This window comes from Gobio gobio, assembly GCF_949357685.1.
Source record: "Gobio gobio genome assembly, chromosome: 23".
Classification (NCBI taxonomy): Eukaryota; Metazoa; Chordata; class Actinopteri; order Cypriniformes; family Gobionidae; genus Gobio; species Gobio gobio.
The window spans coordinates 35655436-35673801 of NC_137119.1; the positions used below are offsets into that span (position 1 = coordinate 35655436).

General features: G+C 38.6%; 1 protein-coding gene across 3 annotated transcripts in view; it reads right to left on the bottom strand.

Annotated features, from left to right (window-relative positions):
- LOC307119851 (RALY RNA binding protein like) overlaps positions 1-15945 on the bottom strand; it is a 235793-nt gene extending 219848 nt beyond the window's left edge. Inside the window, exon 1 of one of the 3 annotated variants that reach the window (XM_079806534.1) lies at positions 15004-15945. The gene's annotated coding sequence lies outside the window, so the exon portion shown is untranslated. The remainder of the gene's footprint in view (positions 1-15003) is intronic. The other 2 variants (XM_079806535.1, XM_079806536.1) reach the window with 2 other exon arrangements.
- Between the last annotated feature and the right edge of the window lie 2421 nt (positions 15946-18366).

Genomic DNA, 18366 nt, shown 5'->3' on the forward strand with positions numbered 1-18366 from the left:
CAAATCCCACGAGATTTGAGCAGTCGTCAGTAAAATGACATTTCAGGGCGGGTCAAGTTGTTCACAGGCGCATACAACATAGGAGAGCATAACGCAAATATAATTTCTAGTGACGTATAACCGTCACGCAATGGGATTCGAAATACAAACGACTTGTATAGGCGGTTCAGAGTCGATTCTTTATTTTGGGATGCAGCGCCTGAAAATAGGCTAACTTCCGTAAACATAACCAACGTGACAACCTGCTTGCACAGGAAGCGTGCCTTGTAACCATGGAGACATTTATGAGAGACGATTCAGAAGATATGTACTTTGGTGCAGATACTGAACCGTATCTATTTGAACCGGAATACCTGCAACTACACAAACTTTAGTGCCGGTCTACCGTTGGAAGTTACCTAGCTAGGGACTATTTTCAGGTGCTGCGTAATATCATTGCGCCGCTGCACCCATGGTACGGCGCAAAGTTCCTTGATAATTACGCAGGAATGAGAGTATAGTTCCTAGCCATATCGGCCTAGAAAGTCGCAACTTTTCATTTTCCGTCGACCTTAGTACACGATGTAACTACAGAAGAGTCAAGTTTTAAATAGGAAAAATATCGAAACTCTTTGGTAATTTTTTGAGCGAGATGCTAACGGTCTAATCAGATTCAATGATCTATGCTAAGCTATGCTAAAAGTGCTACCGCCAGACCCGGAGATCGGCTGAATGGATTCGAAAATGGCAAAACTCAACTGTTTAATTCTGGGGGAGTTGGAAAATTAGCCTATTTTCAAAAATAGTGGATTTTATTAGTTTCCATGGTTTCTGATTTATCACGCACCTCTTTCTGTTCCAGTTCATTGTGTATTTGTGCCCTTAGTTTAGGGTGACCATATTTTGATTACCGATAACCAGGACACGCGGCCTGGCAATGAGATACTCAAATGATACTCGAAGTTTACATAAAGATGCCTTATTCATTTCAATACATTTAAAGTATGCCCCCTCTGTATAAAGTATATCCCCTATGGATAGAAAATTGTTATATTAGGGCCAGGACATGACTTGAAAACAGGACGTTTGGTTACCCTACACTTAAAAATAAAGGTTCTTAAATGGTTCTTTGGCGGTGTGTTTGGTTCCATGAAGAACCTTTAATATCCAAAGAACCTTTCCATTGCACAAAAAGTTTTTTGTAGCACAGAAAGGTTCTTTAGACTATAAAATTATTCGAAAAAATGGTTCTTTAAAGAACCTTTCCACAAAACGGTTCAGGGAACCAAAAATGGTTCTTCTATGGCATCGCTGTGAAAACCCTTTTTTGGTTCTTCCTGGCACCTTTATTTTTAAGGGTGTACCACTTTAGTTCCTCCCAGTTTTTTGTTCAGTCTTGTTTATGTTTGTGTATAAAGTTGTGTGTTATTCCGTCATTTATCCTGCAATCTCCTGCATGCTTTTTTAAATAAAGTGTTTTTTTGGATACGCCAATGACGTGTGTTTGCTACAGCCACACAACATGTTACAGTTATAAGCAAACTGCATTCAGACCACATTTATAGATGGTCTCAGATCAGCTGAAATGCTCATCGCTGCAATAAAAAGAAATGGTAGGCTATATAATTTCACTTAAGGTTACGTTTACACGACACCGTTTTCAACTGAAAACAGAACACTTTTTATACCTTTTAGCCTCTTTTACTTCTGTTTTCCCCTACTCCCTCCCTACCCTGGCGTATGATGCTCTGAGTAATGTCCTAAACGTAGTATTTCAAGAACTTTTTGCTTCATGACGGATCGCTTCCTGTATTCTTCAGTTGTTAAGTCGCTTTGGATAAAAGGGTCTGGTAAATGCACAAATGTAAATGTAGCCGTTCATTTAAACAACGACTGCGTTTTTGAAGGTTTTGAAAATGATGCCTTTACTGTCCATGCAAACAACAAAAATGTGAAAAAATTGTGACGTCAAGTGCACACATATTACAATCAAATTAGTTTCTTGACAAAGTGACATTACCAACTACTGACCTGGCATGCATAATACAGCCTTTTTAGTCTGTTTTAAGTGAATCGTTGTGACTTAAACATACCCTAAATTCGTGTGAACATACCCTAAATTTTCCTAAAATTTAAAGTGCATAATAAATAGGGTTACATTACATTATGCTTAGAGAAAATGAAAGAAATATGCTTTTTTTTCTATTAAGCACTATTAAGATTTATTTGAATGGTGACTTTCTTTCATGTCATTTAAACTCATTTCTCTCCAAATTAATGATATTATTTACATTGGGGTTTTTTTATATTTATGGTAGTAATAAGTCATTTATAGTCAATTATTATTTAAATCAGCATAGTAATTAAGGCTGATTTAAATAATGGTATTACAATATTTTTTCTTTCTTTCTGTAATACACAGTAGTTTATAGTAAAGTAATGAGAAAAATAAAACACATATCCAGATACATTATGTTAATAAGAACATGCAGATGAAATGTGCTTAATCATCTTGAAAATGTGGTCACAATACAAAAGAATCGAAATCATCCTAAAATAGGCTTCAAAGCAAAATATGACTTGGATTTTATAGTGAAGCATGACATGTTTGTGTTAGTATTTGATATCTCGGGTCTGAGCATACGGTTCCAGTTGGTCCAGGTGAAGTCCAGCTGATCTCGGCCCGGCCCAGCTGCTGCTGATGTGAACCAGATGGAGTAGTTGTTGTGTATTCATCACTCATGTACATTTTGGATGTAGTTTTACCCACTCTCCCAGCATCTGTACCCCACAACCACCTGCTCACCAGTTTGGACCAACACAGGGTTTCATTTTGTTTGGCCATGAGTGTGATGAGGCAATATCGAAAAGCACTTCTGATGTTAACAGTCGGCATTCAATGAGGCCTAACAAGGATCACAGCCTGTTATTTTGAATGAATCGTTTAAGTGAGTGAATATCTTTATCCTTCATCTTGCTTTCTAAGATTGACTACAGTGCACAGGCTGTGAAGGAGCATTTCACTGGCTGAACCTTGTGAATGATGAAGAGTCAGTGAATGAATTTGTACAAACGTTTCACTGGGTGGAATCTAAATAACAACCACTATCTTGCAATGAAGAAATTCCTAGCTATAAGCCAGCAATTGTTATAAGCTTCGGCGTATTCCAGTGGGCAGGTCTGGATGTGTCTGTTCTCTAGAATAGCTCAGGGATATGATTGATTCTTTCCCCTCGCCGGCATGTCTTGAAGAGCCAGAGGAGTGTGTGGGAGGAGCCAAACTCTGCTCTAGTAATAAATGAGGGAGGATGATTACAGCCTTTACGGTTTTAACACACACCGCATAACTGGAGTGTGAAATAGAGAGACAAAACACGGGTGCAACAGAGGAGGTCAAGAAAAAGTGAAGGGAACAAAGATAGATACAGAATATGTGATGTACTGCATTCTCTTGCAGTCATAACAACAGCCCCCACCTTTACAGAAAGGCATTTCCTTCAGTTCCTCTAAAAAACTCTCACAAACACACTCAAGGATAGATGCTTCACGGAAAAAAAGGTGGTAGTCTATTTTCCCTGTGACTGGTGCTCAGCTGTTTTCAATACTACATCGTTTTATAAATGTAAGCTAGTATTGCCAAAAGTATTGGGACACCCTCCAAATCATTGAATTTGGACTGCTTCTACAAACATTTGTGAAAGAATGGGCCGCTCTCAGGAGCTCAGTGAATTCAAACGTGGTACTGTGATAGGTTGCCAACTGTGCAAAAAGTCCAATTGTGTAATTTACTCACTACTAAATATTCCACGGTCAATTGTTAGTGGTATTATAACAAAATGGAAGCAATTGGGAACAACAGCAACTCAGCCATGAAGTGGTAGGCCACGTAAAATCACAGAGCGGGGTCAGCGCATGCTGAGGCACACAGTGTGCAGATGTGGCCAACTTTCTGCAGAGTCAACAGCTACAGACCTCCAAACTTTGTGTGGCTTTCAGATTAGCTCAAGAACAGTGTGTGTGAGCTTCATGGAATGGGTTTCCATGGCCGAGCAGCTCATCCAAGCCTTACATCACCAAGTGCAATGCAAATCGTCGGATGCAGTGGGGTAAAGCACGCCACCACTGGACTCTAGAGCAGTGGAGACGTGTTCTCTGGAGTGACAAATCACGCTTCTCTGTCTGGCAGTCCGATGGACGAGTCTGGGTTTGGTGGTTACCAGGAGAACGGTACTTGCCTGACTGCATTGTGCCACGTGTAAAGTTTGGTGGAGGGGGGATTATGGCGTGGGGGTTGTTTTTCGGGGGTTGGGCTTTGACACTTAGTTCCAGTGAAAGGAACATAAGATTTGAAGCTGTTGTAGCTGCAAAGGGTGGACCAACTCCATATTAAACCTTATGGATTAAGAATGGGATGTCATTAAAGGCAGGTGTCCCAAAACTTTTTGGCAATATAGTGTATATATAAGTATACACGCTACCATAACAAAGTTTGGGGTCAATACGATTTTTTGGTTTATTTGAGAGAAATGTATACATTTATAAAGGTCACAAAAGATTTGTATTTCTCTCTCTCTCTCTCTCTCTCTCTCTCTATATATATATATACACATACACGAAAAACACAAACACACACACACACACACACACACACACACACACACACACACACACACACACACACACACACACACACACACACACACACACACACACACACACACACACACACACACACACACACACACACACACACACACACACACACACACACACACACACACACACACACACAATAATATACTATTTTATTTATTTAAAATAGTCACCTGCCAACCTTCCCTCTGCACTGTACCGGTATATCACATTGTCATGAATTTAGTTTGAGCACTTACTAGTTTAGATCAAGCACTGATGTGAGCACAAAAGTCTAGTAATGCAACACCACAAGAGTGTGACAGGGCAACTGTTTATCAGTATAAGGGTATGACTGTACGAGAGCAGCTTTGTCACAGAATAACTCTAATAGTTTAGGAGCTGTCTTAAAGTCGACAGCTCTTGTGCTGATGGAACGCATCTCTCCCTGATGTTGACAAGCCGAGAGATCTGCTCTTAATAGAGTTCTGAAAGGTGCTGGTCTGCCCTTAATAAATAACACACATCCATATAAAACGACTGTGATTGTGCAAAAAAAGAACCGGGAGTAAGAAAAACCAGCCTTGCCACACTATTATACTGGGGTTTCAATCATGTGCATTAATGAAGATTTTATGCAGGCTGATATGATAAACAGAGAAGGATAAATATATTGGGAAAGCTTGCGCATCCCAAGCGAGACAAATAGTGGGGTAAAACGACATCAGTTGGATGCGGGACACGGTGCTGCTGAAATAGGCTGTGAAATTGATTCCATGAAGTGAATCATGATTTAATCTGCCACAGACAACGAGGTATAAATATTTCCCAGTAAGGAATAAACGTTAACACTTAAGGAATGCAACACTTGCATTCTCAAGGCTGCACTTGTACATGTGGGCACAAATGTTTAGTACTTTGTAGGTGCTTTACACCTAAAGAATGTATAACGCTTTAGACAAAACGGTTTAAAAATGATACACGCTCACATGAAATGAACAATACAGATCAACCAACCAGATGACAGTATAAATGTGTGTGTGTGTTTACTATATGAAAATTATATATTTCCTTATATTCATCAAGTGAGAAATGCTGTACAAAACAAGCATCTTAACATTTCTGTGTATAGTTAAAAATAATCAAAACATGTATTCTACAGCATTTCTCATCACATCACTACATGAAGACCACTGTGAATATGAAATAGATGCAAAAGTGTAGACGCAAACGAGGATTTTGAATTAAAACTGCATTGATTCTGTGATTCACTGAAAAAGACAGTTTGAACTGAGAATAAACGAATCATGAAAATAATCACATGCTTTAAAAAAAAATTAAAGCACATTAATTTATATTATTAATATTTAATATATAATATCACTATATTTAGGAATAAGTTGACCATTGGTGATAGTTAGCCTGTGAATACAGTAGGTTTATTCTATTACATCCGATAACCAAAAAAAAAAAAAAATTTCTTTACTGTGATGCTGTACATAAAAAAAAATGGTGCTATTTAGCACTAAAAGTGGTTCTTTGGCTCATAATCATAGGGGAACCACTTTAAGTGCTGTATAGCACCAAATCTGGGTGCTTCAGTGGTTCTTCAGGATGACTGAGGTGCTATATAGCATCGCTACCATATACAGAACCTGTTAAGATATAGTGCTATATAGCACCAAAAGTGGTTCCCCTATGATTATGAGCCGAAAAACGCTTTTAGTGCATTAAAGCATCCTTGCCAGTAGGTGTCAGTATGAAGTCCAAGACCTCTGTTGTAGAAGCAAGAGAGTTACTTAGCACACCTTTAAAAGCCCACTGAAGTGCCTTGAAACACACAGCATTATTCAATGGCCGTTTCTCAATATTGCGTTCTTGTCTGCACTTCTGTGAAACGTCATCAGTCACTGCCCAAGTCCAGTTCCAATTCAAAGTTCACATCTAGCCACGTACAGTTCAAATCCCAGGATGTGTTCTTGATCCGGCCCTTTTATCGAGGATGCATCGAGAGGTGACTTGTGTGGACTTCATACAGACCGGTATCCCAGAATCACACTCTAACGGCTAATATTGCCCACAACTCATTGCGCGTTGCACGAGTATTCTATTAGAACTACAAATAAAACATTTTAAAAACTACAAACATGGCAGGCGTGCGAGTCTGACGGTTAAGTAGAGAGGTTTAGATAAAGGGGTTTGAATAATTCATAATCGGTATATAACCTGATGAGAAGATATTTATTCAATGTTATCCACATTACATTTCCTCTGCAACAGCATTGTGAACTTTTGCAAAGTCACGTTTGGTCATTAACTTTTAAATGCATAATTATGCAAATGGAAAACACATGAGGAGAGTCTCTGTGTGAAAGACCCACGACTGGCAGATCAATGTGCTACTACAGTACATTTCTTTCCGAGACGGTAGGAAATTAAATGAAATTGAATGTGGAGGATTTTAACTGTGACAAGATGACTGACAGGGCAGTTTAAACGCTGACAGGATGCATGAAACTAAGAGACACCGTTGTCCACTAATGGCGCCGTTATGAAGAAGTAGTGTGTCTCAAAGCTTGCCTACTCTTCTGCTACACACTCAAAAGTACATACTTTTTCTTCACAAAAAGGGAGTCGTATAACTAGGCGAATTGGGATGCGTCGTTAGTTTTTGCCTTTAATTGCTGACTTCTCCCCAACCCATGTGTGTAAGTTTGGTAGTATTTTCCTCAGTTGGAACGAAGTGAGAAACAATCCCAGCTGGACTGACTTCTTCAGAGTAATTGAAGTCCGTAAAGCAAAAACTAAAACAGAAGCCAGTTGGATTTTCTGCGCCATCTCACCGATATTACTTAGTCTTTCGAATGTCATCGTGAAATTAATGGGACTGAAACCAGGCAATTAGAGCAAAGTCCAATTTTAAAGTGCAAACTTGGACGCACACTCACTCTTAGACGTTAGTGGAAGGCAGATGGATTATTTCCTCTGACTGCGCCCAAAAGGGTCTTAAGTGAGCGCTAGGAAGGCACATTCATATTATACCCTGGACTCGGAGCTGATTGGCCGACGGAACAGAGTCTTCAGCAGCGAGTAAGTGACAGGATCAAACCACAGATCAGACCACACGCTTATTACACCGATGCCCCTTAGAGCCGCATCTCTCAGTCCAGCCCATTAACCTGCTGTCAACCTAAACACACTGTAAAATAACTGTTTTCTCTGGTAGAATGAGATTGGAGGCCGCTGAGGCTGTGCTCAGAGTTCAGGAAAAAAAGAAAAAAAGCTGATAAGCTCTATGACAAATGATTGCATTAATACGCTAACCCTGATGAGTACAGTTTCAATAAAACAACTCACATCATGTAGCTGGGGAACCATAGATGCCATCTGCCTTACATCAAACAAGCACAGATCAGCTATAGTTTAAAGACAGAAAGACATTTTTATTTCAGGGTTAAGATTACCAATATATACTACACACTGCTCTGGGTGTGTGTTCACGGTGGGCATGTTTTTGTGAAATATCAGGACACAAATGTGTATAATGACATGGGTATGACATAGGTATTACAAAAAGAGGGTGAAATACGAGGACGTTACACTCTAAAAAAAAAAGGCTCGTAATCATAGGGGAACCTTTTTTAGTGCTATATAGCACCAATTTTGGTGCTTCAGTGGTTCTTCAGCGGTTCTTCAGAGGTGCTATATAGCACCTTAGTCAAAGAACCGGTGAAGAACCTCTGAAGAACCGCTGAAGAACCACTGAAGAACCGCTGAAGAACCACTGAAGCACCAAAATTGGTGCTATATAGCACTAAAAAAGGTTCCCCTATGATTACGAGCCAAGAACCATTTTTGGTGCAATATAGAACCTTTTTTTTTTTAGAGTGTACCCATGTCCTCACTTTTCAAAATGCTTATAAATCATACAGAATGAGTTTTTTTTCACAGAAAGTAAACTGTGCAGTCTCCTGTGATGGGTAGGTTTAGGGGCAGGGGCAGTGTAAGGGGATAGAAAATACGGTTTGTACGGTATAAAAACCATTACGCCTATGGAATGTCCTCACATTTCACAAAAACAAACGTGTGTGTGTGTGTGTGTTCACTACTGTGTGTGTGCACTTGGATGGATTAAATGCAGAGCACACGTCACTTTACTATTACTACTGTTCAAAAGTGTGGGATTGGTCAATTTTGCTTTCGTTGGATCATAAATACAGTAAAAACATTAATATTGTGACATATTTCAACCCGATCTCACAATCAATTCGTCTAGATTTCTAGGCTAGCATTGGATATTATTACAATTTAAAATAACTGCAGTCATTTTGATATATTTTAAAATGTAACATATTACTGTGATGGCAAAGCTGATTTTTCAGTGTCACATGATCCTTCAGAAATCATTCTAATATGATGAGTTGCTGCTCAAGAAACATTTCTGATTATCATCAATGTGGAAAACATTTGTGCTGCTTAATATTATGTGGAAACCATGATGCTTTTTTCAGGATTCTTTGCTGAATTGAAAGAACAGCATTTATTTCATTTTTGTAACTAAACCCTTTTAAACTTTTGAATGAATGATAGTATACACGAGTGAAACAGGATATTCAACAAGTGTGTTTGGCAACCTTTTATTTATTTGATCTATTGGGAACTGATTGGATTGTGAAAAGTGCTTTCTATAGGTGTTAAAGGGGAGGGGTTAGGAGTGCTTGGTGACAACAGATTGGACGGATGTGTATTGATAAAGTAAAAAGGATCAATACTGATTTCATGTTGATTTGAACTGCTCCCTCTGGAGCGGCACAAAAACGTCCACAGATCTGATCGACATCAATAATCTCTGATTTGATAACGTCGGCGAGCTCATTCTAATGATCGGCTGACACTCGGAATGTCACTAAGATTATCAAAACAATTTAATTGGAAAAGTTGGTGGAGTGCATGTCACTGAAGAGGTTGCACTTAAGGACTGCATTATAACACGAATGCTTTAACATAATTGCCACTTAAAAGCTCTGCTAGATTACCCTTGTTCTTCAGAAATGGGTTTGATTGTTCAGAATATGATTATTTAATGAAGAATCCTCCCATTTATCAAATTTACAGCTTCGAAAAGGAAAACCGATTCCTCCGAGCTTATAAAAGCCCAGTGCTCATCGCCAAGGGTGAGCTGCTCATCTTCTCTGGGCCACATGAGAGGTTAGAGTCCTTCAGAGAGAGAGAGAGAGAGAAGCTTTTCTCTAATTCGGCTTGTTATCAAGATACGACCATGTTAGGAAATAAGCTCATCGTGAACTCAAAAGCATTTACGTCCTTCATCACTGTGAATTTTTGTTGATTAGAATGAGTCTGGGAAACAAATGAAGTCTTGCAGTCATCAGAATGTCGTTTAGAAATGTCAGTGTTAAAATGTCAGTGTTAAATGAGGCAACACCGACAAAGACGACTGATAAAAATCTGAATTGTGTACTTGTAAAAGTCAACATAAAAAACTCATTTACTAGTGTTTTTGTGCACAATTATATATATTTCAAAAAGGAAATGTTTGATGAATTGTTTTAATCAAAATTACTTTTCTTTTCGCCTAAGTGTCACCTAGTGCTTTCCAATTGTTAACAAAATAATTGAATGCTATTTATCCTTAACTCTTTCACCGCCAGCATTTGTTTTTTTTTAAGTTGCCAGTCACCGCCAGGGTTTTTGATCATTTTCACACAAATGTAATGGCCCATAGAATATTTTGTTGTATGAATATCTGAGCGAGCAATATATCAAAAGAAAGAGCAGACTCTCTGCTTTTAAACAACAAAAAATATCAACACTCTTTTTTATCAACACTTAAATATGGGTAAGTTTCATAAAAAAAGCTATATTTTGAACAAAAAGCTGAGAAAAAGACTACATCTGGATCCGATTCAGAGCGATGATCAAACACAGATGGAGTAGATGGAGTCCATCAACACCCCTAATGCTGCGTGTTGAGCGTAATAGAGCGTCTGGAGCGAGTGATTTCAATGTTAAGTCAATGGAAAGGCGCGTTGACGCACGTCTGGAGGTCCTGCGGCGCGATGGACGCGATTCCGCCTCATTTGCGCGAAATGAGCATCTTGTGCGATACGTGCGTTATGCGCGAGTGGTGCTTTTTGTGCATTCACGCGTTTGAAGCAAATTTGTGTCTGATGTCCGAGTTGAAAATTTTTAACTTTGGCGTCTATTCGCGCCGCGTTAACCAATCAGGAGGCTGCTCGCTGCTGTCACATGGTAAAGTGACGTGATGAGAAACCCAGCATAATTTAAAAATACTACTATTGCGTCACAAAATGTAGTTTTAAGACTTTTTTCAGGTGAGAATGTAGTTGTTTAAAGCTCAAATCTGTGGTTTATTTCTGAAGAGAGCGCATATTTAAATAAAATAATCTTACGTTTTTGGAGTTGTGAGATCCAGGCGATCACCGGGTGTTCAGCGCTCATTAACCCCGGCGAGAGAAGCCTTTCCTCTCTGTATTCGAAATTCGAAAATGTGTTTCGAATGCAATGTCTTGAAAAGAAGATATTTTTAAAAATACCTGTATTATTTTGTTCATACAATGAAAGTCAATAGCCATGTTTCCACCCAAAGTTGCGAATGTAACTTATGCGCAAAATTGCAATATCGCATAAAACATTTGCGAATAAAGCACCGTTTCCATCCAGTGAGTCGAAGAGAACATAATCGTCACTTCCTGATAAACTACCGCTAAAAAAAATCACTAAGAAACATAGGAGAAGCCACCATATATAATAATTTGGTATATATAATAAATGATTTGCGTCTCCGAGAAACTTGTGGGTCTCAATAAACTTGTTGTCTTGCTTTCAGAGGCAGATGCTGCTGTTTGGGAACGCAGTCATGTTAGACTTCTCGGAGGGAAATATACCAAGTATCTTTGACAACAGACTTCTGAATGACCAAAACAGCATTTCAGATGCTTTGCAAACAAGATTTTTCTACTGGTAAGTACAGTTATGCTGTTACATCGCGAAAGTCACATGTTTTTTTTTTAAAATGCGCATCAAGGAATTTGAAAATGTATCCGACTCAAACGAGCGCATACGTTTTTTTATGCGCATTTTTCGTATTTATGCACATCTTGGCGTTTCCATTCAGCATTTTTTGATGCAATATCCCAAAACGCGCATAAAAATAGGTGGATGGAAACATAGCTAATGGGATCCAATGTTGTTTGAAACCCAACATTGTTCAAAATACCTTCTGTGTTCCATAGAAGAAAGAGTAAATGATGGCAATTTTTCATTTTGGGGTGAACTATGCCTTTAAAATATTCAATCAATCTCACAGTACAAAAGTAACTGAAAACCACTCTCAACCGAATCAAACCTCTGCGGTTTCCATCCCAGCGTTTCCTATGTCACTAACAGGCCCTGTTTATTTCCCCCTGTGACGGATCAGAGACCGCAGTTCAAAAGGGTTTTAACTCTGATCCTTTACGTCCTGTTGCTTTGGCAGTAAGAGAATCTGAGACCAAGACATTCCTGCAAATTCCTCTGGGCATAGAGTATCCCGCTGGCTATAATGTCTGTAAGGAAACAACCCATATCAATAACAATGTGATATCTTAAGGAGATCAGGAGTCACAAATCAACTAACAAATCATCCGCCAAAGTACAAGTAGTCCAGCTCTACTCAGATGGTGGGCACATGTCCAGCGTAAACAGTCCTTTACTAGCGGAAGGATGTTTTATTCATAAGCGCAAAGCCATCTCCACACATAAGCTATTATATTTCTCAACCCTCATTTATAGCTCTCATGTGCGACGCCCAGATAACAGGGGAAAATTGCCTGGAGGGCTGAGACGACACCGCAGGAAGTAACGCCGGCTATCATAACACCCAGCTGGAGGCATGACAGAGAAAGAGACATTTATCAACGCAGCAGAGGCACCTTTCAACACACGCCATGTACATCTCAATGCAGCCACGCACCTTCACCAGCACCACAGTGGCCGACATTAAGATAGAAACTCAATATATTCTGAAGGCTAACTGGAATAGCTGAAGCTTGAGATGAAAAAACAAAGCACAACAGCTGTTATTGCCATGCCCACCCACACACTCTCTCTCACACACAGCCACACACACCTTGCTGTGTCACTGATCACTGCTTTTGGGAAAGCATGTGCACAGAATGCTTACAGGTTTCTCAGTAAAATGCATTTTTAGAAAGAAAAAAGTTAAAGGGATTGTTCAACTTCATTTACTCAACCTGTAGTTCCAAACCTGTATGACTTACTTTATTCTGTGGAACAAAAGAGAATTCAACTGAGTCTAAAACAGCATTGGACGGTCCAATTTGGACCCCATTGACCTTATATATATTCACGAGATCACACTTACATCATGCTGTCCGGGTAGGGCTCCTGGCTCGGATTTTTTGGCCCGAACCCAGAGTGTTTCTTCTTTGTTTTTTTCTAATCAGTTATGTACATTAGGGTTTTATGTTACATCTGATGTTGTTAAATTAATGTTTATTGCATTTTTTAAATTTCATGTGTTTTACCATGATGGTGTTTAGTGTTTGTGTGGTGGTTGTCCGTATATATCAAAGGTACATAACAGATATTAGTATTTCAATAGGTTGGTAATTTAACATTATTTCAGTTAATTAAATATTTTTTTTACCGTAAATTGTTTACAGTGTAAACTTAATCATTACAATATAAACCTTTAAATTATACGGTTTTGAACTGTAAAATTATTATTTTTTTAACCGTAATTATTACATTATAAACCTTTAAATTATATGGTGTTGTCCCTAAAAACCTAAAACGTTACTGCCGTATTTTTTACGGTAAAGTTCTGGCAACCACAGCTGCCGTTTTTTTACCGTTAATTTTACGGGGATTATTTTTACAGTGTAGGTTTAATTCTCGGATGTGCTCCTCCCGAAATTTGTTAATAAAACATCACTATATACACTGTAAAAAAAATCCTCGTAATATTTAAAGTAAAAAACGGCAGCTGTGGTTGACAGAACTTTACCGTAAACAATACGGTAGCAACATTTTAGGTTTTACAGATTTAAGTTAAATTTACAGTAAATAACCGTATTTCACTAACTGAAATAATTATAAATTACCAAACTATTGAAATACTAATATCTGTTATGTACCTTTGATACTGACAACCACCAATCACAGTGGTGATGAGAGTCACATGATGAATCAAAGCCCATCACAAGCAGCTTTTAGGAGGACAATACTTATATATAGAAGGTGCACATCATGGTAACACACACACACAATTTTAAAAATGAAATAAACATTAATTTAACAACATTAAATGTAGCATAAAACCCTAATGTACATAACTGATTAGAAAAAACTAAGAAGAAACATAAAATACATCAAATGTGAGGAGTCACGCAGGGAATTCTGGGGATGTCAATTTACGGTTTTTCACTGTAAATTACACAACGACTTGCTCTTTTTCACTTCCAAAAACTGTAAATTTAACACATTAAATGTGAGGTTAGATCTTTTACAGTTATTCACCGTATATATTACGGAAACTTTCTGGTAACCAGTTAATTGTGTTTAACCGTAGCATTTTTACAGTATTTTACACGCACATACATATACACAGAAGAAAGAAAGTTAGTCATACAGGTTTGGAACGACGTGAGGTTGAGTAAAAGATTTTTACTCTCTTTTTGTGTGGACTATCCCTTTAAGCAGACAGATCTGAAAATAAGCTTTAAATGGTTCCCCGCTGTACATAATAGATGCCATGAAAAAAAGTTGTGCTCGTTTGCAGAGTGCTGAAATGCTATTTGTGAACCCATCCGCTGTCCATGGTGCTGAAAGAAACAGCACGCCAAATCTCTTTTCAGACAGTTTGACATGCTCATTACTCTTTCTTAGTGTTTTTACCCCTTTTATTTAATGTTGTGGGTTAAAGTTGGCCATTTACCTGCAGTAAAATGTGCTCTGTTGGTCCGTACATCACTATATCTGTGTTCACCAGAATATTAGTGTGAATATTTGGCATCCAAACACATGGTTACAGAAATGGTCTGAAATGCAGTTGGCATGTGCACAATTATAATCTTCCTTTTTAAACGACGTACGGGCTGAATCTTTCAAATATAACACCATCAAATCCACATAGGGTGAATGAGAAATCCACTTGCTGTAATCTACACAGCCGTAAAGGTACGAGGTAGTTTCACACAGGGTTATGCTCAAGCACAACTACAGATGTGTATTTGATGAGTAACCTCACAGCCAAAGAATACATCATTCACAGATTAACATTTGAGAATCGCCTTGCTTTTATTGCAAACAAACATGTGCTGTAAGGTTGCATTTCTTGTCCTTATATACCTGCAAAGGAGAGTCTGTTCATCTTCGGTGAAAGCAAAGACGCACCGATTGACATTTCCCCCAAAGAAACAAGCGTTCCCTTCATAGACACCTTAATTTGCATCATACACGTGAAAAATGAGCACATCCGAAAAATCCCTCCACCTCAAAATCATCTGCAAAAGTATAAGGCATTAAAAAAGGAAAGAAAAACCAGCAAAAACAAACAAACGTGACAGGTAAGCTGCAAGAAAAGTTTCCATTAAAACGTCACCAGGTCTGAAAAGGACTTTTTGGGCAAAGAAAAGACCAAAATAAAAGCAAATGCTTCGCTCGGTGACATCAAAATGACAAAACTCTCATGAACAACACCGCAAAATACAAGCAAAGCATAGATCTACAGCAAAAGTCTATGGCAGAGAACAAAAAAGGAAAAAGGGTTCAAAACAAATATCATCGTAGGCTACATACGTAAAAATAGAACCGCCAAGGCCATTTAAAAACCAGTTGCATGATTTCACACGACCGCAAGCACGTACTTGGCCAGTGTCACTCAGCACTGAATAGCCCCGATAGGAATCACTGCATACTAAAAACTTGAGGTACGGATGGAAAAACGCCTCAAAACAACACTTTTTCAAATCTCAACGCTCAAACCCCAGCAAAAGGAGAGAGAGAAAAATAAAAAAAGAGCAAGTGAAAAGACAAAAAGGGTTACAAAAAGGCCTGGAAACGTACTCACCGAGTGGGAGTAAAATGTTGCGATAAAAATGCGTTATGGCACAAAACACAGTATGGCGAATGAAGCGCGTTCTCTGTCGGTCTGTGAGCCCTCGCTGCTGTCACGTGACTGCTGCTGCCGTGAGCGGCGGGAAGAGGAGCTGACAGGAGACGCAGTTAGTTAGTCGTTATCATTCCACACTGAGAGCCTTCTGTGATTCTCCCGTTGTATTTTTTACCGTCTCTTTTAAGGTTGCGGAGCTCCCATGATGTCAGACTCAACGTAACGCCTAAAGAGAGCCTCTCAACGCCGTCTTTGTTGTTCGTCTTTATATTTGGTGGCGATAAACAAGTGATGTGAGGTGTGCACGCGCGCGAGATATTACATCGCCGCTAATGTCGTTAATAACGCCGTGAAAGGCAGTTTTAGTTCTGTCTTCTTTCTTTTTTTTTTTTTTTATATCTGAGGCAAATATCACCGTGCAGCACCAATACATTCCTCCCGTAACATTTATCCCGTCTAAATGAAGGGGCAGTGTTTATATTTTAAGCCACACACATACTCTCCTTTGTCATGTTGTCTCGAGTAGATCATTATAAAAGGGATGCAATAAAACATTTAAAAGATCGAGCTAAGTGACAAACAATTCCCTCGTGTAGCCTACAAAGAAAAACAGTGATTTGTGGGAAGAAAAAATAATTATTAAATTATTTTAATCATTTAAAAATGATTATTAAAGTTGCCTGCATGTATAGCCTAAGAGATAGATAGACAGATTGATAATAAAACATTTCCACATTAAATTCATGACATTTATTAATGATACGATAAAACTGCTTAGGCAATATGCAAAATTAACATGACAGACTGAATAGGAAAACATTTTGTACATTGTGTATCATGGCCTGTATAACAATAATAGGACACTTGTGAATATGGCTTCATTTTTCCTGTGTACCACAAGTTCTATTATATGCATTCACTTTCAAATTCATATTTTGTTTTATTGTTTGCATTTGCAGTGTTATTTTTCCTGGGCTCACCACCCAAAAGTTTACATCCTAGCTAATTGGCGATAAAATGTCCAAACCATTGACCACATGGAGAGAGAAAAATACATAGTGTTGTGTAGCACTAACAGAGTTCAAATGAGCTTTTGCTAAGTGAGTTCAGATAGATAGATAGATAGATAGATAGATAGATAGATAGATAGATAGATAGATAGATAGATAGATAGATAGATAGATAGATAGATAATACAAAATGCTCCTAAAAGTCATGTAATTTATTAATGATGTTACTATTAACGGCATAGGCGATATGCAAAATTAACACGACAGACTGAATAGAAAAACAGTTTTGTACTTTTTATAAAAGCAAAACATCGTGGCCTGTAAAACAATAATAGGACACTTGTGAATATGGCCTCATTTTTCCTCTGTGTACCACAAGTTCTATTATTTGCATACATTTTTAATTGATTTGCTTTTTGCAGTGTTATTTTCCTTTGGCTCTTCACACACAAGTTTAGATCGTAAACAAATGAGCTTGGGTAAGTGAGTTCAAATGAGTGTTTTCATTGCTTGTGATAGATAGATGACAGATGGATAGACAGTATAATTATCTGTTTGATTTTGATGCATATTGGGAACATTGGAAATGGTCAAGCACAACATCTTCACACACAGTGCCATGTCGAGGCTGAACACCCCATGCATAATACAGGCGCTGTGATAAAGTTTGTAAGCTTATCATGCCTGACCAGGTAGAACATGGGAGCCACACTGCAGAGAACAGCTGAGGTTAAGGGCTGATAGGTTGTTGCAGTGCTAGGCTTGTTTTTGTTTTTTTTTCTTCCTGAAGTTTCCGGAGCCTGAGTTGCCCTTGAGCATTTCCTCTGATGGCATTGGTCCAAAAGCCTTTTTTAGAAGACCAAGCCAAGAAATGCATGCATAGTCTTGGACTGTGCAAACACAGTTTTATTAACTCATTGCTAGATGTGAAGCGCTGATGACCGTCCACGGCTCATTAACTTAACCTTCACTTTGCCAATAACCGCAAGTGTCATTAGAGGCAGTAAGATGCACAAATTGTTATGAGCTGTAATACCATACTGTCATATTCGATCGCGATTCGTACGTCCCTCTGAATCCTCGAGTCAATGGCAGGAAAATACACTGGCCAGAGCCGCTGTTTATCACGCAAGGCATTATTGGCCTGCTCGAGAATTCCTCAGCAACCGCCACCTTGTGAAATATTAATCAATAAATGTGTATACATTATTTATCAGCTGATTCAGAGCATTCAAGAAATCAGGCGGTGCTCGTGTGCTGCAGTGAAATAGGAAATGTATAAATATCAGGATGGAGGGAAACGCGTACTTTGGTGCTTTCTGTGTACATTGTGTTCGCTGACAGATCATACGTTATTGTATTTTCCCTGTTGGATTTATTGCAGCGCTGCAGCCCGATACTGCAATTCTTTGTTTTAAATCAAAGAGTGCCTATATGAAATCTTTTTTGTAATGAAATGAACGGCACGACTAGAGTGCTTGCTTCTATTTAAGTTCATCAGGCTTTACGCATTCTTACCTCTATTGTTCAGAGTCTTCAACCAGTGGCACTTGGGAATATTTCTAGGCAATTATTTCAGAAATGCAATGA